The sequence below is a fragment of the Mauremys mutica genome, chromosome 8 (assembly GCF_020497125.1).
Source record: "Mauremys mutica isolate MM-2020 ecotype Southern chromosome 8, ASM2049712v1, whole genome shotgun sequence".
In the NCBI taxonomy this organism is placed as follows: Eukaryota; Metazoa; Chordata; order Testudines; family Geoemydidae; genus Mauremys; species Mauremys mutica.
Window position 1 is genome coordinate 48,736,630 of NC_059079.1, and position 21,349 is coordinate 48,757,978.

Consider the following 21,349-nt stretch of genomic DNA (forward strand, 5'->3'; position numbering starts at 1 on the left):
AGGATAGTGAAGCCCTGGAATGGGTTACCTAGGGAGATGGTGGAATCTCCATCCTTAGAGTTTTTTAAGGCCTGGCTTGACAAAGCCCTGGCTGGGATGATTTAGTTGGTGTTGGTCCCGCTTTGAGCAGGGGATTGGACTAGATGACCTCCTGAGCTCTCTTCCAACCCTAATAGTCTACGATTCTATGATTTTAGTGTAAACTACCTTTGATCATTGCCTTCCTCTTGGTGTGTCATTACAAGTGCCTTCATTGCTCCCTCCCTTACATTTATAGATGGTCTTTAGCACTAGTATCATAAATCTCTCTTCCGTGCTATTTATCATTTTGTAAAATTTAACATGTAAAATAAGATGGTTTTTAAAAACAAATTTTTTTAAAACAAGGAATCCTGGGGGATAATGGGAACCTGCCTGCTTCTAGACAGTGCTGTTCACAAGTGTGTGTGTGAAATCAACAGTGCATGTATGCAATAAAGCATAGTAGATAAAATCTAAACTGGTTACCACTAGAGGTAAGAGGTCAGTGTATCTGTCAAAAGAGATGCATGACATCCAGTAGTTAGGGTGAATAGTCGGCCAGATGTATTACTATTTACCTGTGAAGGCAATCTGAAATCGTTTAGTGCACTTTAGTACTTCTGAAGGATATCATCATCTGGATTTCTTCAGGAAAGGTAAACATTTGTAAGGGGGGGGTATTAATGTGTTGGCAGCTTAAAGAACCGAAAGAAGATAGTGTGGTGCAAATTTTTCTTATTTGCCAATCAATATCATTTTTAACATTACAGAAGACTTGAAGACTGAAACACAGCCTCAAAGAACAGCTTTACAGAAATCTAATAAGATAGCGATCAGTCAAAAAAACAATTGGTCTGAATAATTTGTGACTGAAGCTAATACAATTTGTTATAGTACCAGGGAATTTTACATAAAGAGAGTTTACTTTTGTTGTAAGGTGTAATTGTACTCTTGTTTCAGTTGTATGGTGCAGGAAAACAAGTTTTGATCATCTCATATTAATGTTCAGAGAATGAGTCAAAGGATAGGCTTAATCCACCAAGGATAACATTCTTCCTGTTTGTGATTTCATGACTTTTTCTTGGTAATCTGCATGTAAACATTTACCATATTTTGGGGATAAGAACCTTGCACTGCGTGGAATAATATTCTACATCATAGTCCAAAATGTTTGTTTAAACCTCACATTGCAGGAGCAAGGCAGAATTGGTCTAGTTCATGGGGAAAGCCAGTCAGTTTTTGTAGTGATTTCCTTTAGTGCATGTCTATAAAGCTCAGGGCTGGTTTTCTAAGGCCTGGTCTACACTAGGGTGGGGGGGTCGAACTAAGGTACGCGACTTCAGCTACGTGAATAGCGTAGCTGAAGTCGAACTACCTTAGTTCGAGTTACTTACCCGTCCAGACGCCACGGGATCGAAGTCCGCGGCTCCCCCGTTGACTTCGCCACCGCCATTCGCGGTGGTGGAGTTCCGGAGTCTAATCTAGATTAGATGCGATAGTTCGAACTCCGAGAAGTCGAACGCTACACGTCAACCCGGCAGGTAAGTATAGACCTACCCTAAGAAATCTATGTATCAAAGATGAGTTTACCACAATCCTGGTTTAAGAATAAAACAGCACTGAAGAGATAGAGCTGTGTCAGATTACACAGGGTGATGACTTTGCCCACCATCTCCCCTCTTGTTAGTTACCAATGATGCACATGAAGTGTCTGAGAGGTTCTGTGTGGTATTCTTGTCTTTCATGTCTAAAAAATACTGGATACAACTTTTTTCCTCTCCATGCAATTAGCTTTTTGCTAAATGTCTGTCTTCTCCCAGCTGCCCCAAATGTTATAGAGGTGTGGTTTCCACCCCATAGTTAAACAGAAATTGGCAGGTACATAATAGGAAGCTAACATAAACCAAAATTAGTTTAATGATAGAGCTTGAGCTTCTACCTTCTGTCACTGAGCAACCCACTGAGAAGTCCCACCACACTAAGTGAGAGGGAACTGGGAGTTCCTGCATAATGAGCAGTTATTCTCATGTGGATTTATGGAAGAATGAGTGTTGCTGGAAGTTGACTCCTGTCTCCCATGTCCTCTCCATCTTTAATTTGATCTTCCTTCCTATTGTAAAATGAGAAGGAAAGGGAGGGGAAATGGCCAGTGCAAGAGGAAGAAAAAAGAGAGTGGAAAGTGTGTAAAGAACAGTTTAGATTTTAAGTGGGAGAAATTAAGAGGGTCAGAGAAGAGACTTCCTGTCACCTTTCCCTCATTCTCCTCACCCTAGCAAAACACAAACTGTATCAATTCTGCCCCTAAACAATCTTCAATTAATTCCACCACTCTAAAGACTAATTCTATAATTCCTATACACTGGATTTCCCAATTAATTCTGTACACCTCCTACATGCAAAGGCAGGATTCCCCAATTGAATCGGCTCTCCTCCCAGGCACTCAGGTGCCTCAAACTAATTCTATTTATTCTCTCGTACTCAGTTAACTTTATAACTCAATAACAGTGTGATTTTTATCTCCGGGGCAGGGCTGATCCACAACATTTTGGCAATGGAGGTGGGGGGCTCAAACGATGGCCCCATGCCCTCTTGCTTGGGCCAAAACTTTGAAAGGTCTCAATTCTGCCTTCTTCCTGTTCTACTCCTCTCATGGTACTGCTCTGCTACCTACCCCCAATAAAGGAGAGCTAACAGCTTAAAATGCCTTGTTTAAAAATTTGAAGTAACACTTAACTTTTAAATGCCTGAACAGAAAATGAAACTTTTCTAGTCTGTATAGTAAACACTGGCATTTTTATCTGTTTGAATAATCAAAGTGGTGCTTTCCGTGCCTTCTTGATTGCAAAGGTTTGAACTGCTTCCTGAAGGTCCACAGTCTGGGCCAGCTCACGCTCTACTGAGATGGCTACAAGGCCGACCAGCCTCTCTTGTGTCATTGTGGAGCGTAGATGTGTTTTTATTAACTTCAGTTTGGAGAAGCTGCGTTCTCCACTGGCAACTGTTACAGGAAGTGTTAGAAGTATGCGCAGAGCAACAAAAGCATTTGGAAAGAGGATGGTCATCTTATTTGTGCACATATATTCCAGAACAGCCTTTGGAGTTGATCCTGCTGAAATGTATCTTGACAGGGCTTTCAGTTCATCCCCTAAATCACTCACATCAATATCGTGCATGTCATCATGTGTCAACACTGTCTCTAGTGCCCTGCATTGCTGGTGTAGGTCTTCTTCAGGTATAGTGAAGAGTTTTGGAATAACATACAACATGCCCAATATACTGCTGTGTTCCTTGAGCTGCATAATCTGTTCTTCAACTGACTATTGCACAATCTAGCACCTGGTTAAAGAATTCAACTTTGAATTGTTGTTTAGGGTCTCTTATGGGATTATCTTGTGCCTTGTAATCAAAATGTCGTCCTCTTTGGTGACTCTTGTATTCTTGAATGGGTAGGAAAATAGCTTCAGTATGAAGTTCCTTTGCCAACTTCTGTGCACTCTTCAGAATGTTTTTAAATCCCTCATCTGACTGGTAAGACTGTAAGTATGACTTTGCTTTGTCCAGTTGTTCCATTGCTCCATATATATCAAAGTCAACACCTTGGAGTTTCTTGCTTACAACATTTATTTAAAACAGTATGTCATGCCACAACACTAAGCCACACAGAAATTTGAAATTATGTATGTTTCTGGTGATTCCATTTTCCTCTGCCACTGTTCTCCCACAAACAGTACCTGTCATAGCATTATCCTCCACAGTGGCAACTATGGCATCCTCTATCTTCCCAATTTGGTGTTTGATAGGCTTTATCGCCTCAACTCAACTTTCCCAGCATGTGGCACTCAGTGGTTTCAGTATCAGAGAGGATGTTCCCAGATGTTTCTTCAAAATTTGCTATCGATGAGTTGATGCAAGAAAAATACATTAAAAAATTCAGCAGCCTCACTAGAAGCTGATGCTGCATCACTGACCACCAAGTTCAAAGAATGAGAACTGCATGGGACAAAAAAAAGCTTGAGGGTTTAACTCTCAGATCCGTGTCCGCACTCCACCTTTCTTTCCTCTCATGTTGGCACCACTATCGTAGCCCTGACCTCTCATGTCAGCTATCGCACTTCCCATATCTTCCAGCTTTTTAAGAAGCACATTTGTCATACCAGCTCCTGTAGTATCATCAATGTCAATAAATTCTAGAAAATGCTCTCTGACAGTCACCATTGCAGGGACACTTTCACTAGGTTCTGTTGTTGTTACAGAACACACTATTAAAGTCATTTGTTCCGTATGGCTATCATTAGGTGTGCAATCCAGAATAAAAGAGTAATATCTTGCTGACTTCAGATCTGCCACAATCTTCTGTTTGACTTTTGTTGCCAGTAACTATATGATCTCATTTTGCATTCTTTTTCCAAGGTAGTGGTGTGTGTACATTTCTTGGGTAGTGACTCTTCTTAGATACTCCTGGAGTACAGCATCAAACTGAGCTACCAGCTCCACAATTTTAAGGAAGTTTCCATTGTTTGGCACATACAACTGATCTAAAGTGCCACACAGTGCTAGGTTTTGGGTAGCAAGCATTCTCACAATGGCAATGAGTCTTTTCAGAACATTTTTGCCAGTAAAGAGACTCTGATGCAATCTTCTCTTGATGCTGATCATCTATGGTGGTCTTTAACCTTAGTCTCGTCTCATCTCAAGCACTTTCCTTGCTCTCTGGTGATTTGCTGCCTTGATGCCAGATTTCATGGCATGCCAGATTTCTAGCCAGATTTTTCCAGACCTTTGTTCCTGTATAGCCCAATGTGACTGGAACATTAGACTGGAAGAGTTTGCAACAAGAACACTATGCAGCATTCTGGGGTTTTGAGTATATAAGCCATGGCCTCTCCACTTTGTCACCATTGGGGATTTCACACCAGTAATGTGTTGGATGGAAACTTCTATTTTCATTGTCTTTGGGGAACATGAAGTTTTTCACTTGCTCTGGCCCATGCAGTACAAGGAAGTCCCTCAGGCTACTTTAGCTAAAGTGGGTCCACAGTCCTGGATCATCTAGACTTAAGGAACTAAACTCAGCAGCAGCTGTTTCTTGCACCTCCACCACCAGGGCCGGTGCAAGGAAGTTTCGCGCTCTAGGCGAAACTTCCACCTTGCACCCCCCACCCAGCTAACCCCCCTCCCCCACAGCAGCTAACTCAGCCCCCCACCTGGGGAGCCCCCCCTCACAGCAGCTATCCCCCCCCAACCGCGACAGCTAACCCTTCTCCCTCCCCGTCCCCCCACGGCAACTAACCCCGCCCAGGGAGACTCCTCCTGTCCCCCCCGTGGCAGCTAACCCCGCCTGGGGAGACTCTTCCCCCCCCCACCTCCCAGCAGCTAACCCCGCCTGGGGAGCCCGCCCCAGCTCACCTCGGCTCCGCCTCCTCCACTGAGCACGCCGGCGCTGCTCTAATTCTCCTCCCCGCCCAGGCTTGCAGCGCTTATTGGAGGAGACTTAGAGCTGGGCTGTGTGCTCAGCGGCCGCCTAGTTTGCCTAAATGGTTGCACCGGCCCTGTCCACCACATTCTTCTCTGATCTACACTTTTCTTCAGGAATCTGCATGGTTACATCCATTTGAGATGGAGATCTGGATGCTGCAGTAGCTGCCAGGTCACCTGCACTCTGACTAACTGGAAGATCAGGCATCTCCTCACCACTCATCTCCTCACTGGGGCCAGAAGGCTCACCGTGAACATTTCTGTCTATGTATCTCAGGAGAAGCAGCAGGAAACAGGAAGATCCCTGAGAAGCTGGTTTTAATCAGTCCAGGCTTCTGGGGGGGTGCTAGAAAGGTACATAAGAGGATCCTCCTCCTCTCTCTCCCTGCAGCTCCTGCTGCTTTCTGTTATTCCCTCTCACCTTTTCTCCTGCCTGCCTGTTATGTCTCTTGTGCCCTCCTTCCTCCAGCACAGCACAGCACTCCACCATCTCTGTGCATCTAGAGCAGAGAGAATACATACACACCAGCAGCAGACACAATTTTCTACACTCTGGGTCCTAGTGCCCCCCTCGCGCCCCCGCCCTGAATCCGGCACCTGAGGCGGCCGCCTCATAGATTCTAGGACTAGAAGGGACCTCGAGAGTTCATCGAGTCCAGTCCCCTGCCCTCATGGCAGGTCCAAATACTGTCTAGACCATCCCTGATTATCTAACCTACTCTTAAATATCTCCAGAGATGGAGATTCCACAACCTCCCTAGGTAATTTATTCCAGTGTTTGTTTGCCTCATGGTAAGGCCAGCCCCGTCTAGGGGCTAGCCCAGGAATGTCATTACCCACATACTCCTCTAATTCTATAATTCCTGAACATACATGCACAGGCTACCTTGGTTAATTTTGCTCTTACATACACACAGGAATCTCCAATTAATCCCACAATTCTGCTAATCAGTTCTGCCACCCCATAGGCTCCCCCAAGTCAGACCTGCCCCGCAACATGCCTTTTCACAGGGGCGGAAATCAAGGCCTACTTCCCCCTCCCTTTCTTTCTCCCTCCCTCCCTCCCTCCAACTTGAGGGCGGCTGTAGCAACAGGGTCATCTTCTTCACCATCTGCCCAGGCTGGGGAGGAACAACAGCAATGGAGCCTTTTCTCTTTCCCCCTGTTGCCCAGGCCTTGCAGGAAGGGAAGGTGGCATAGCACACCCCTTCCCATCAAGGAGCAGGACAGCAGCCTCTTTACACTGCTTTCTAGAGCCCAAACCCATCAGGGATAGGTAGCAGCAACAGGAGGCTCTTCACCCTCCTGCCCCCAGGCTCTGGGAAGGTGGTATTAATGGAGGCCTCTTCATCCCCCTCCCACAACCAAGGCCTTGTGGCCAGTACCAGGGAGGGTGGGGGTCTCTTCACCACCCTTCTCCCAGGCACGGTGTGGGGCAGCAGTGGAGGATGCTGAGCTAGCAGGATCTGCTGGTCTTGGCTTAAACTGGGGAGAGGGTAGCAGCTCTGTCCTTCCTTGCGGGGGGTGGGAATGGGAGTCAAGCTGCCAGTCAGAGGGGTTTTCCTTGAAGAGCTGTAATGGGTTTGGAAAATCCACAGCCTACAGGAAATATGAGAGTTTTCACCACCCCTTCCCTGTACCACAGTTTCCCCCAAAATGAACCATTCCCCCTGGAATCCAGGCAATGTTGGTGATCTGAGCCAGATATATGGGGCTAAGGGGAGAGGGAAAGGTGACACCTATATGGGATGGTCAGGACATTTAGGAGGAAATATAGAGGAAGGAATTGGCAGGGGGAATAGAGGGGGGCTGGGAATGGGTAGATAATGATTAGGGTCACATGGAGCGGCTGCCTGAACCCATGCTTCCTAACTTTCAAGGGGTGGGGTAGGGTGGGGTGGGAGGAGAGGGAGGTGGCGAGGGCATTAGAGGGAGGCAGGAGGAAAGGAAGCAAGAATCTCCTGGGGCATGGCAGGCAACTAAAGTGAAAACAAACTCTCCATGGCAAGCACAGTTATTTTGTATGGGACCTTGATCCCCTAGGCAATACTGAAATACAAATAATAATTTATTACAATGAAGGGTATATCTTCCCCAAGGTGTAAAAATTGAGTGTAGCTGAAGTGAAGTTTTTACAGGGGGGAGGAAAAAAGGAAAAGGGTCCTCTTATGGTAGGGAAAAATAAGATAAGGAACAAGGAGTCTATTAGTGTGTTAAACCAAATAAAATAGTGAAAATTGGATTAACAATGAACTCTTGCATAAAATGTAAGCAGGACGGAAATACTCAGGAATCTGCTTGATAGTCCTTTTCCTTGTTTTTACATACTGCAGCTAAACTACAGGTGACTTCTGTCTATAATATATTGTTTTTCAGGAGGAGACTAAACATTGCAATAAATCTGGACAAGATGCAGTGCAAGATGGTATTGGGCTCAGAACATTATGAGAAGCAGCCTTATCTTTTGTTCCAAAATGGCTCTGTTCGTTAGCTTGATACTAGGACATAGACTACAGTTTGTTTTTTGAGGGCTAAATAAGATGAAAGGAAAATGTGTTTTAGTCAATAAGAGACAGGACCAGAAAGGAAAGTGGAATAGACAATATACATGGGTGAGCTGCTGTTGCTAGGTGGTAATATTATTCCTTGGACAAACTGTAGTTGTTGCATTTGATAGGCAGCAGATGACAGATGTAGAAAAACATCACACACATGGAATGCAGTAAAGCAGAGTAGGTTTGAAACTATTTGATTACCAATACTGAGCAACAGACTGTCCATTTAGCAGCTTATACAATGAGTAGGACAGAAATGCTATTTTAGCTAGGTAGCCCTACTCCTTCAGCAACAGATTTCTCCTGGCTGAAAGTATCATGGGGTAGCCATGTTAATCTGTATCCACAAAAACAACAAGGAGTCTGGTGGCACCTTAAAGACTAACAGATTTATTTGGGCATAGGCTTTCGTGGGTAAAACAACCTCACTTCTTCAGCTGCTGGATAGTCAGTGCTTCTGAGGGCAGGCCAATAAATTAGGTGCTGGATTTAGGAGCCTAATTTTTGGCACCTATTTCTGAAAATATTGGCCTGCATCTCCACAAGTATAAAAAACTAAGCCATTATCACTTGACTGCTGTCTCATTAAAATACAGCAGTGCATCATATATCCTATTTCCTATTCTCTATTTAAAGAAAACAAAGATGGGCCTGAGCTGTGGAGTTTTGATCTGGATCTGTACTATCTCAAAGTTCAAGTGGAGTTAGATCAGGGTTCTGCTTTGAAATCATCTCTCATTTAGAATTCAGCTACCGTCATTGGCAGGCCCTTTTTTTGTTTTCCATTTTTGATCAGTAGAGAGGCACTGACCTTGTGATTACGAATGTTCAACCAGTTAGAGAAATGACAGAGAGTTGTTATCCTACCACAGACATAGAGTATGGACAGAAAAGTTCTCTTTGTTTAACAAATCTGATGTGGTGGCTTTCAAGCTTTTCGTTTTCTAGCTATGGGGCTATGACTCATGGCTTTTGCAAATGCATGTTTACCAATGCAAAAAGCATTCATTTAAAAAGGGAAGTTGCATTTGCAAATAAAGATGGCATTGTTCTTTTTCACATGGCAGGATTAAAAAGACAGCTATGATTACTTCATTATACCCTGTGTATAGCATGAGCAACATATCAGTCTATGGAAGTAATAGTTTGTGTTTTCCTTGCTTGTAAAAGGCTTTCAGTATTTCAGATTTCATAATGAAACTGGAAACTTTCAGAAAAATATACAAACCTATGAAAACTGCATAATTATGATCTCCAACACTTTTTTTTTAAAGTGGGTGCACTTTCACTTAACTAGAACCCAAAAGAACATTGTGATCATGATGCAGTGCTTCAGGGAAGCCGGGGGGTGGAATAAAAAACAGGCAAGAGCATCAGCAAGATGAGTAACTTCAGAATAATCAGTAAAATCAGAAGCTTTTGGGGTTCATCAGTGTTGAAATGCAGTTTCTCTCTCTTCTACCATGTAACAGGGTCTCTGCTCCGCCCGTCGTCTTCCTGCAGAAACTGCACAGAGTCCTCCAGGTATGTTCTCATTGAAGCTTTATTTCAAGTCCTCTTCACTAATATCACCACAGTCCCCCATGCTCCCACCTATTTACAGTGTTTGCCAAGGTTTAGACCCTCTCAGCAGGAACTGAGGGGAACAGGGGTCTCCTTACTCTGAGCTCTCTGTGTGATTGTGACTGACTGACTGCCTGCCTGCCTCTTGGCTGATGGGGCCAATTGATTTCTTAGGCCATTAGCCTGATTAGACCATTACCCTCAATCAGCTTCTCCTGGGGCACTAATTAGCTCAAGTGATCAGAGTGCAGGCTCACCTACTCACTCCTTGCACTCTGTCACATGCCATCTATATACAGTCTAACCTTGATTATCCAAATGTAACAGGACATCCATTTAGACAGTCATGGAATCAGGTTAGGAGAATCATTGGGACTGAGAGCAGGCAGAATTTAGAAATGCTATAGGCTTAAGCGCTTGAGTGTAGAGTTTTCCACATAGGAAAAGTTAATGCAGTGAAGCCAAACCTTGGAGGTTTCAGTTAGAGCTGTTTTCCACCTGCCCCGATGAACACTTCATCACATTTGATTCCAAGGTTAGCAGTATAGATGGTATCTTCTAATTGGAATGCAAACCCAGTATTGTTAAAGTCCAACTTTGAAATTTGCAGTGTTTGAAATGAGGCAAAATGAATTTGTCTGGCACTAGTTTGAGTGACGTTCAGTATGCCAGACCTCCCAAAACTGGACCTGATCTATGGAAAGCAAAGCTATTGGTTTCCAGACACCAGGTTGCTCCAAAAGTTTATTTTTAATATTTTTGATCCTGGTTATTTTTCCTCCTCATATTTGTGTTTCACATTATTCTTTGACAGAGGCTTGATTGCAACTTTTTCCATAACTGCTCAAGAAATTAACGAGGGGAGTAGGGAGACACGTTACTAGAGGGACAAAATGTACTGGTTGCTCAGTAATTTATTAAAGCAATAAAGCGCAGCAGGGCTTGTGAAGCTGATCCCTAGAGTGTAACTGGCAGGTTTCCCCAGTACATACAAGAGATTTCCTACATGTACTTTCAAAATTCAGTTACTGCTCTTTACCTAAGAAAACCTTTAGCATGAAACTTTTTTTTTTTTTAAGGATGGTAACTTTAGGAAGAGGGATACATTCACCTCCCTGTGCTAGCCTTGTTCACTGTGCTGGGGTGGGAGGTATTCATTTGAAAGAAGGCAGTTCAAGGCATACATTGAACCAGGATATCTTCCTCGCTGGCTCCTAGCTGCCATAGACATGTCCTTTCTCCCGCTGGCACATTTTGAGTTGCACTGGCTGGCGACGTGGCCCCCTCTGTAGGGGTTATGCCATATTCCTTATATGACTCCTGGTGGACTTTAGTGCAGACCATGGCACAGATGCCATCATAAATGGTATAAATTTGGCACAAAGATATTAGATTAATATATTTTGTATTTTAAAAGCAACAAAAAATAAAACTTCCAAAGTAGAAAGATTGTAAAGGATTACATATTTAAGAGCTCTAACATGTTGAGCAAGTCCCCGAATGATGATTGGAATGTAAATTAGGAAAGTACCAAGCTTAGATGAGTCAGAAATAATTTTTTATTGATTATTACATCAATGAATGTGTGGGGACTATAAAAAAAAAAAAGTTGCGTTTCTGTGTGCTTTAAATATAGCACGAGCAACAGAGAGGCCTTCATTTTGTCATATGGACTTGTAACTGGAACATCTTTGCATATGGTAGGTATCATTAAGTGTTCATGGCATTCTTCTAGTAGGAGAAATGTAATAAACATCCACCTGTTGCTTGCACTTGCAGCTCCCTTTTCCAGATTCCACCATCTCCTGCATATGGGTGATACTTCGTATAGATAATTTGTATCTGAAATAAATAATAAAGAATTATTTAAATGCCAGCATCAATTTGAAAATCACACGTTCTGAAAATGCTGTACTTACTGAGTTTAGAACACTTAAGATAACTGGAACAGAAAGTAGTTAGGGTTGTTTTTTTGTCATTTTTGTTTTTTGCTTGTTTACTTTTTGCATTGAAGTAAATACAAAGCAGAAACGGTGAAACCTTCATACACAAAGTGGTGACAATCAGCCTTTTCAGCAAGGAAGAAATTCTTATAGGTTGCCCAATGAAGTCAATAATAAGGCTCCTATTGACTATAAATGTATATTGGCTCAGGCTCATAAATTTCAACAGGAGAAGCAGCCCATATGTATTTTTATGAAAGGGTTAACAAAATAAGGCATAGTATTTAAAGAGTTTTATTAGAACCTTGAATATTTTTTGAAGTTAGTCATTTTAAAGATAGTCAGATTGACAACATATCTCTAAGTAAACCAAAGTGCAATCTGCCACTACCTGCTTGCCAATATTCTGAAGAGAATATATTACAATCTAAAGCATGTGCCATTATTGCTCCATATGTGCGGTGTACTGTATGTGTTTAGGAAAATGTGTAAAGGAACCACATACTACAAGATCCAATAACCACTCTAGTAATGCATGTTAATCACATAAAACCCCAAAACACAGGGCTCAGGGAATTATCTGTCCTCTGATCTCATTTGATGAAATTTGACCATCTATATTTATATATAATTTAAAACTTTGTATTCATTGGACTTGGATCACAGAAGATAGTATCTGGAAAGACAGAACAAAAATCAGTGAAGCAGGAAAGTAATGGTTCACTTATAAAGCTGGAAAGTAATTTGAACAATCTGATCTAAAACATCTTGCACTCTAGCATTTCTGTCTCTGGATGTCAAAGCCGTAGCAAAATTGTGACAAGATTTGTTTGTGAATTAAAGGCAAAAGAAAATACATCTTTATCGAGATTATGGGCTACATCCTCAGCTGGAGTGAAGCCAATGAAACTTTCTTGATTAAAACCAAGTTAAAATAGGAATAGGTCCAGGAATCCCTCGATGAAGTTGTATGGTCTGTATGGAGGACATTGGACTAGAACAGGTGTCAGCAACTTTTGGCACACGGCTCACCAGGGTAAGCACCCTGGTGGGCTGGGATGGTTTGTTTTCCTGCTGCGTCCGCAGGTTCGGCCAATCGCAGCTCCCACTAGCCACGGTTCACCACTCCAGGCCAATGGGGGCAGTGGAAAGCGGCGGCCAGCACATTCCTCAGCCTGCGCTGCTTCCCGCTGCCCCCATTGGCCTGGAGCGACGAACCGCACCAAGTGGGAGCCGTGATCGGCTGAACCTGCGGATGCGGCAGGTAAACAAACCAGCCTGGCCCGCCAGGGTGCTTACCCTGGTGAGCCGCATACCACAGGTTGACGATCCCTGGACTAGCAGGTCCCTTCTCCCCTTAAATCTTTGAATCTATGACAAGTTACAGATCTTTGTAAAGTTATTTTTTCAGAATAAAACATCATATTTTTACATTTCCTCATTTAAAGAATGAGAATAAACAACATGCTTAATCCACAAAGAGTCCAGCATGCAGTCAGTCATCAATCACCACTGGTTCTGTGTTGAGATAGGCCATTTCCAGCCACCTTTGCACTCAAGTTTTGTTTGTTTCTGATCCTACCTCTGAGAGAGAGACAGAGCTTTCTCTCTTTTATAGTATTTTACCTCACACTATGCATCTCAGAAGACACATTTTGTCTTTATTTTTTTCGCTAGAAACTAGAGAAGGAAAAGACCTGTTTTAAAACTGCAAATAACATTAAACAGAAGGGGTGGGGAGGGAAATGGAAATCCTCCACATCACTTATTTACTACCTATTTGGCTATAATGGGGTGTACTGTGAAGGCCATTCCTGGCTAGCATGTGTGATCAGAGACACCCTACATCTATTTCATACTAAGGAAATTTCCAAGTGGCTAGAGAAGGTACCATCAACTGGCTATGGTGGAGAAAGTGCAGTTGGCTTTACTTCCTTCCTAGCTTGTTTTGAGTTGAATGAAGGCAGGTGCATTTTGGATTCTGTCAGATGTCAAGGCGATCCTTGTTATATTGGACAGGGGCTAGAAATTGGAAACTTTTGGTGGTATAGTATTGTCAGTTAGGGGTATGACATTTTACAATATTTCTATACCAGCAAAGTGTAGTAGTGTAGTGTAGATGCAGTTATACTGGCAAAAGAGACCTTTTGTCAGGATAGCTTAATTCACTCTGGGAACACTGGGTGTACATAGTGTATGTAACACTGAAACAAGCGCACACTTGCTCCTTTAAGCTGTGTCTACAGTAGGAGGGTTTGCTGGTATACCTGAAGTGGAAAATGTTTTTCAGTGTAGTGTAGGCCTCGAGGGGTGGGGGAAGCAAGAGGGAACAGAAATGCACAAAGGAAGACGATACAGAAAGTTCCATGTGAACAGCTTTCTGAAGAGAAAGTGAAGATAATGCTCCTGGTAGAAGCAGATTGTCTGTCTGATTTTTGTTGCGTTCTTCCTAACCAAAATAGGAAGTAGTATGGCTCAGTGACTGGGGACCCTTTTTTTTTTTTTTTTTAAAATATCTGAGTGATTGAATAAACACAGGGCAATTTTACAAAAGAACACTGTATGTTCTCCCTTGGTGCCAAACCCTAGATCCTCTGCATTGTCCTTTTTATTTGCATGGCATGATCCTCCTGATTAGAACTGCATTGACAAACAAAAGTTACCTTTATTTCACATTTGACATGTGGGTAATAGTTTCAGGTGTTTGTTTATACACAGTAAACTCAAGGGGCTAAATTCATTCCTTCGGTAACTCCATTGAAGTTGCACCAGGATGGCTTTGGCCTACAATCTATTTTTTCTGTCGTGTTTGATGGTGAACTGCATAAAGGAGGTTGAGGAAATAATTAGGGTTCTGATTATGAGAAACTGAAAAATATCTTTAAACTGATTCCCAAATGAATTGTCATAGGGTTGCTTTATTATTTCAGTATGTTGTATGCCCTCTGACTTTTACCTTTTTTATTACTGATTTCCCATTTGTTTTCTTCTCATTGGGAGAAAGGCAGTCATTGGCAATAGGAAAATGGAGTTAGGATTTAGCACACAGACTTTAAACAGAGAGAAGGAATAGAACATTTATTTGTCAGATTTCTCTCTTGGTGCCAATAGCTGATGAACTTTCAGTCCTGTCTTCATGTCTGATTCAGCTAATAAATTTATGAAACCAATCATCAAAGAAAGCTTGGCTTCCTTTCACATTCCTGTTTTCTCACATAAACAAACTTTCAAAATGAAAGCAAACCTCCACATATGTCACTTCTAACTGCTCTCACTCCTTTTTTAGCGAAACTTTGTTTCGTTAAACATTTTAACTTTTTAAATCTCCCAGCTATAAACACTCAATGCATTAGTATCACTTCACTGTCTAATCCCTTTTTTGAAGTCCAGATGTGGCCTGAAGAGGAGATCCAAATTTAAGGCTATTTTTCCCCTCCTCAATAGATCCAGAGTTAAAGCCACAAAGAGCTGCACTCAATTGAATGACTTATCTTGGGGGTCTCAACTTTTTTCATTCCCATCAGCCACTTCCTGTAAAATATTGAATTGTTAAAATGGCTGCTAGTGTATCTACCCTTAGATAGCAATGCCAGAATGAGTACATACACATTAATATATTCATGTATTATACCAAAAACATACCTTTCTTCTGAGTTATAAGTCTTGAACCACTCACATATGCACCAAACTGCATATAAAATACTGTGCCAATAGAAACTATTAAGTGATTATAAGAGTTACCTGTACATCGACTACATGTCCCTGGTTTTGATCACTCATGTAACTCATGAGTAAGTTTGCTGTTCACCTGCCAGTAAAAGCCTTTTTAAAATACAAAGAAATAATTGAAAATGGTCTGATGAAAAGCCATTCCTAGGTTTTCCCATTTATGGAGATTTTCTTGGTTATGGTGACTTGTGAGACCACTAGAGTGGCTTTATCCATTCTGCAAATGATTCCCCCCCCCCCCCCGCCCAGGTCCACCATATGTAGAATAAAGACTACATAGGGTAGCTTCTTGCCATCCAAAAGACTGACCATAGAGGTCCGGATTCAGCAAGAACTTAAGCACATGCCTAACTTCAAGCATGTGTGTAGTCTCATTGAGCTTAGTGAGAGCACTCACATGTGTGGTTAGTCCTGTGCATAAATACTTGGTTGAATGAGGGCCTATATTATTCTGAATAACATTTAAGGTTTAGTAGCTGTCTGGCTCCTGGACTGAACACAAATGCTGCCTAATAATTGTTAACTGTCTGCTAATACTTTTGCTAGTATTGTAGAATCTCTGTCAAATCTTTTCTTGGTCTCTTTGATTCTTTCCTAGTTTGAGCATTCCTGTTGCTTGTTCCGCTCAGTGATGGGGCTCACATACTAATGTTCAAGCTATGATTAAATATGCCTAGCAGTTGATTTACCAGAATACCTGTTTTTGTAGCAGTCAGCTGAGCACCTCTGAGCTAGGGGATTTTCCTCCTGAGTTTATTACACAGAGTATGTTTACATTTTAACTTATTCCAAGACTATCTTGGCATCTAGTGCTTCACTAATTCACCAGATGTGAACAGGCTGAGTTTTAGTGTATGCCAACACAGATGAACAGTTGTTGGTTTTCCTTGTTCTGTTCTTTTTAGGTTACTGCAGGCCCATCACCATGCCATCTGAGGGACAAGATATAGTGTGTCTGCTTGGTAATATTCGTGGAATTCTATGAAATATAGTTCTGCTCTGAAAAGTTAGTGTAAACTGGTATCTTTTACTTTGATATTTGCTCCCTGTATTACTGTGTCATGTCAGAAAGACAAGATGGGGGAGGTAATATATATATTTTTTATTGGACCAACTTCTGTTGGTGAGAGAGAGAAGCTTTCGAGCCGCACAAGCTAACTGTCTGTCCACTATCTGTGAACAGAATGAGAGCAAAATTTTGTTGGTGTAAATGTTTGTAGAATGGAAACTTTATAAAGTGTTTCATTACAAAATTAAGCATGACTTTGGTTGGCAGTAGTTTATCTAACCTCTACAATCAGGACCAGAAAATATGCCATTTGTGGCAGAGGCTCCCTTTTCTAGCGGTTAGTTCACAGCTCTCATCTCTTGCCTTTGGGTGGAAAAACAAGCTACAGACTTTGGGCAATAGGGAATCACCCCACCCTCACTCCAACATCTTTATTAGCAAATGAATAGTACGTGTGCCACCATTAGTTCCTTAGTCATGGATCGGGATAGCCTCCTTCCCTTTGGGGTCTGGACGATTCTCACATGCAGTGCTTTGTAGGTTCCCAGGGGCCACACAGATGTGGTGCTCACAGTCCTGAGCTCTGCGTCTCATGCGTCTGTCTCTCTGCAGCAGCAGTTTGTGCCCTCGTACAGTCTGCACAGTCTCGTTCTGGAATGGCACGTCCATCCTCCAATTGGTGGATAGCTGCATCATGAAGTAGGGGTTGGATTTCTTGCCAGTTTACCCGCCACCTACGGTTCTTTCACGTTGTTGATCTGTGGAGTGGGAGCTCCCCACCCTGTGACTTAGATAACTAATCATACAGCTCTGATATCAGAGCATAAACAGTGAATAGGTGATTTGTGATTTGATAATATTGAATGTCTGAATAGGAACAAATTTTAAAACTTAGACAGGGCACAAGTGTGTGAGAGCTAAATTCACTAAACAAATTATCCATAGTGAATTGTTTACTCACCCTCAGCAGCTAAAGTAGATTAGGACTGTTCCCCTTTTCAAGGATAGAATACAGGTCAGAAACTCAGGAATATGGGGTTTCTAGCCACTGCATGGATAGTAGCTTACTGTGTGACCAGGGGGCAAGTCCTTCAGGCCTGTGTGTCTGAAATTAGGCAGCTAAATCCACATGACAGTATCTAAATAAGTGGTATGAATCCCTTCCCCCCCATCCCCCCCGACATGCTGAGCACCCATAGTGCCCACTGAAGTGCTCATCATTAGCAGTGATATTTACAAATGTGGGGAAGGACTCTGGCAGCATCAATGGCTCAAGGGCCAGCATTATGGTGGAGGTGGCCGCTATAGAATGGCCAGCTGGGGGACTTTTTTATTTTCCAATTTTGCAGTGAAAACTAGAGCAACTAGCTTTCAAACCAGCCAGTAGGACCAGGTGCAACATAACCAAATCATATCATACCTAAAATGACAGTGTCCATGTGGGGGCAATTTTAAAAATCTGGATGCACGGGGTTTGTCTAATTTTGAAAATTGGATTCAAGATGTGTGTATTGAAATCATGGCTTTTTAAAAGCACATAATTTCTTCACATATGGGAGGCAAAATTGGCTGACATCAATTAACCTGCTTGGGAATTCAATTCATTCTTACACACTGCTTGTACATTGTAACACACTTGTTTTAAAATCTACCATTCTGACTCTCCACAACACGTTGGTAATTAAAGATATTTATAGAGTACTCTCAAATCAATATCTAAGCATAACGAATACTAGTAAGATTATTTTAAAATTATTTTGCTTGCAACTGCCTCAGTTGAAAGAAAAATAAGAGTTTAAATAGGGCCATGTTTGTCTGTTTAAAGGTATAAAACTAACTATTCACTTATATATAAGTAATTCGTGTCACATCTCCAGGATTTCTGAGTCTCTAAAGGAATACTAAATAAAGCTGCATTGTTAACAGTAGCTGGAAGGCAAAAATAAGTTCTACCTCTGGCAGCACCAGCTTTTTAAAGATTTACTAAAAGGGAACACCAGTGACACATCACAATGCTTCCTCATGAATATTTATCAAATGGCTAGAAGATCACGAGCAATTTGATTGGCACTGCATGTTCTGCCAGCTGCACGTACCCATTGCAACTGCAGAGGTTGTAATTTATTTTCCATATCACGCTTCTTCATATCAAATACAGCCACACTAATGGAGAAAACTGAATGTGAATTTTACTGCATATAGCTGTTCAGGCTGAGCTACACCCAACTAAGAAATTATATGAAATGTGACAAGATCAAGGAGAAATCCATTGTTTAAAACTTCAAATTTGGTCTGACATGGGAAAAGTAGCTTTAAAATAGCTTTATTCCCCTTCTTTTATCTCCTAGAACTATATATGGATATAAATCAGTATTTAGGTTTAACACAGCAGCTCTTTCAAGCTGTATAAATGTGTGGCAGAAAATGTGATGCATATGATTTTTTAGGAGGTCTTCCAGGGTCCCTTGTTTTTTGTTTAAATGTCTGGTGTACCTGCTGGGCTATGCATGAAAGCCTGTCAAAGTGACTCCCCATCAGCTAAAGTAGAAGTCACTCAAGAGTGTCCACCTTACAGAATGTGAACATGCTTCCACTTCTTTCCAAGTCTCCTAGTCTGGGGTAGCAAGAAATCATGTCCGGTCCCAAACTCAGGTCACCTACTTAGCAGGCCACCCCCTCTCATGAGTGTCCTATTGCAAGCAGAAAAGTCCCCCAACCCTCACTCAATGGCCATCAAAACTCTGGTGGAGATCATATTGTCTGAGCCTTTAACAGGAGTCTCTGAGGTGAGCACCATGGTCTTAGCCGTAGGAATAGTGCAAGGCTGAGTCCTGCTATCGTCCCCCAAGGCTTCCAGAATCTCTCTTTGAAACACTGGCTGGAGATTATAAGTATTTTGAGGAAGAAAATATGTTGACTCTGGTCCAATGCCAGAATTATATCTCCAGATCTCACAATACTGCATAGACTGCAGCGGAAGAGAAATGTGTCATGCCCTAAGACCAAATGGACCCATAAGGATCTGACCCAGTTGAGCTCATCAGCTGGCCAAATATTGTTAAATCAACCCTGTGACAGGGCAAGGTCCCATCTCTGTCTTTTGCTCTGTCTAGACAGACTATTTGGAAACTTTCAGTTGTTAAACATCACTGTGTAATTTATTTACATTGCTGTTCCTACCACCACACTGATCCATCCACCAAACCATTTACAGCATTAGTTTCTCCTCACCCTCTGCAAGGAGCAGGAAGAGGTCTTTCCACCCAGAGATTCTTCTTGGTTCTGGCTTTCCTAGCCTGTCTGCCTCTCCCTTCCAGCATGTCTTTCCTGTGCCTTTCTCAACCCTCTGTTAATGGGATAAGTAGCTTGTTAGTTAATCAGACATAGTCAGAGTGCTAGTTCAGTTGTTTGATCCCAGCACTCTGTCACAAACACATACTAGTTCTGTGCTCTAACTCACTGAGTCCTTCCTCTTGTATTGTATTTGCCAGCTCTAAATGAGAAGATTTGGAGACTCTAAGAACCCTGCCTGTTCTCAGGAGTGATATTTCTAAGGTTCTCCTTATCTCCAGCTCACTGAAGCAGTATCACTTCAGCCCCCCAAATCTGGCAGTGTTAATTTTGCAGCCACCTACAGTTGTGTGCCTGAATAAGGACCTCCAAGTTAGAGTGCAAGAGCCCACAGTCTCATAAAGAACTATATTCCAACAAGATAAATGTTATCCTGGAAATATACCAATTTCCCCACCTCTACAACCATGGTCTATATTGAAGTAGTCCCTCTCCTATCACATAGAGCCTATTGAGGTGAAGTGGGAATCGTTAATCTGGCTCCTAGTAGTAGTTATACCTATCAGTTTTAGGTTAATGATTTTAAGACTTGTCTATTTTGATGGTTTTTTTAGAGGTCACTTAGTGGATAGTGGAGAACATGACCTGGTCAAATCTACTGACACATGCTTTAGGTTTTGGGGAGATGTCCTCAACTGAGAGGAACATTGGAGTGCTGTTTAGGGCCGTACCAAATTCCTGGTCCGTTTTTGCAAATTTCATGGTCATAGCACTTTAAAAACCTTGAATTTCATGGTTTCAGATATTTAAATCTTAAATTTCGGTGTGGAACAAAGCATGAATATGTATTTTAAAATGGCAAAACATAAACACGTAAAACCTGTAAGTTAGTGTTTCTCAAACTGGGGGTCCTGACCCAAAAGGGGGCTGCAGGGTGTGTGTGCTACAAGGCAATTGTAGGGGGTTGCGATATTGCCATCCTTACTTCTGTGCTGCCTTCAGAGCTAGGTGGTTGGAGAGTGGCGGCTGCTGGCCGGGCACCCAACTCTGAAGAAAGAACCACTGCCAGCAGCAGTACAGAAGTAAGGATGGCAATACCATCCCATGTGGCCCTTACTTCAGAGCTGGGCACCTGGCTAGCTGCCACTGTTCTCCCAGTGCCCTGCTCTGAAGGCAGCACAGAACTAAGGGTAGCAATATTGTACCATAGGCTTACTAGTTTAAATGGTTTCAATTTTTAAAAAGAATAGTTTGGGCACCAGGGAGTATCCATAGATGGTCAGGGTTCCCCTTTTTAGTTCATTCCTCCAGTAAAGGTCACTGGGTGTCCCTGCAGAGCCCTGCCAGGATTCAGTTCTGTGGTAGGTCTCATTGGAGGCTCCACTGTATTGTTCTGCCAGGCTGCTGCATGGCTCTTACCAGCACACTGCTCCACCTTCTCTTAAAACTTGTCTATACTACCTGTTCCTACAGGAAGGGTTCTTCTGTTGGTGTAGGTAATCCACCTCTCTGAGAGGTGGTAGCTGGGCCAATGGAATAATTCTTCAGCTGTTTACACGGGGACATAGGTCAGCTTAACTATGCCATTTCGGGGAGTGGATTTTTCACACCTCTGACCAATGTAGTTAAACTGACCTGATTTTCTAGTGTAGACCAGGCCTTAGCTAGATGTCCAGCTAAAGTCGGGTCTGTTACTGTTGCTGGGGCCACTGGGAGACAGTGCTGAGTGACAGAATGATTTAGGTTCAAAGAAGCAGGCCTGG

The 21,349-nt window shown here is 42.4% G+C and overlaps 1 long non-coding RNA gene across 1 annotated transcript; it reads right to left on the reverse strand.

Annotated features, from left to right (window-relative positions):
- Positions 1-11,204: 11,204 nt before the first annotated feature.
- LOC123375947 lies at positions 11,205-21,346 on the reverse strand. The gene is made up of 3 exons (XR_006581637.1): positions 21,222-21,346; positions 19,527-19,641; positions 11,205-11,456 (listed from the first exon to the last, which is right to left on the reverse strand). It is a non-coding gene; the product is annotated as an uncharacterized LOC123375947 (long non-coding RNA).
- Between the last annotated feature and the right edge of the window lie 3 nt (positions 21,347-21,349).